Genomic DNA, 1,046 nt, shown 5'->3' with positions numbered 1-1,046 from the left:
ATCATCATCATCGTTCTCATCATCATCATCATCATCATCATCATCATCATCATCATCATCATCATCATCATCATCATCATCATCACCATCATCAAACAGTTCTCTCTCAAGCTTACTCTATTTTATCTCTAAATCTTACCACTCTAATATCTGACCACACCATCATTCCTTCATTCAACATCATCCCCATCGCAAGAACCCTTCTATTTAACTGTACACCCTCATTATCAAATTCCGTCCCACGTCCATAAGGGTGTAACAACCGTTCTGGCATACTTCAGCTGATACCTTCAATACCCAGCCCTGCCCTTACCCAACACCCCACCATCCCAGCTCATTTATTTCTTTTATGCAAATTACCATTAGACATCCAACAAACTACACCCAGCCTAATGCTTTTCAACTTTCATAAATCTTCTGCAATCAGTCTCCATGTCTCTCTGCTATGCAGTATCAAATTCATTACATATACAGTCTGAAAGTTTTTAATTTTTAAGGCTACATATGGTGCCTGAAATATTGTAGATTAGACATACACTAAGTAGAGCGTGTCCAAAATGGAAAGCCCAAATCGTTAAGAATTATTATATATAAATAATGTGTTATTATGAATAAAGAGAAAATGAAAATTTTGGTCGAGGATAACTTTACTGAATAACTGATAAATTTGTGAAGAGAAGGCATGTAATCTTTACATGTGCATGTAGACTTACACACAAACATACAGACATAAGTCCACATGCATATTGGTATATACACTCACACACACACACACACACACATATATATATATGTATATATATGTACATATGTATATGTATACATGCATACACACACACACACACACACACACACACACACACATATATGTATATGTGTACCTGTGTGTGTTGTGTGTGCCTTTACATATCTGTGAGTATGTCTGTTTGTGTGTATGGAGGAGGGCAAGTGTATGCATGTTGGTATACATATTTGAATGTAACTATATGTATAAACATATCTATTAAAATACGTATATATATATATATATATATATATATATATAT

Source organism: Octopus bimaculoides, chromosome 7 (genome assembly GCF_001194135.2).
Source record: "Octopus bimaculoides isolate UCB-OBI-ISO-001 chromosome 7, ASM119413v2, whole genome shotgun sequence".
Classification (NCBI taxonomy): domain Eukaryota; kingdom Metazoa; phylum Mollusca; class Cephalopoda; order Octopoda; family Octopodidae; genus Octopus; species Octopus bimaculoides.
The sequence above is the reverse complement of the archived record's forward strand: the minus strand, read 5'-3'. Positions refer to the sequence as shown.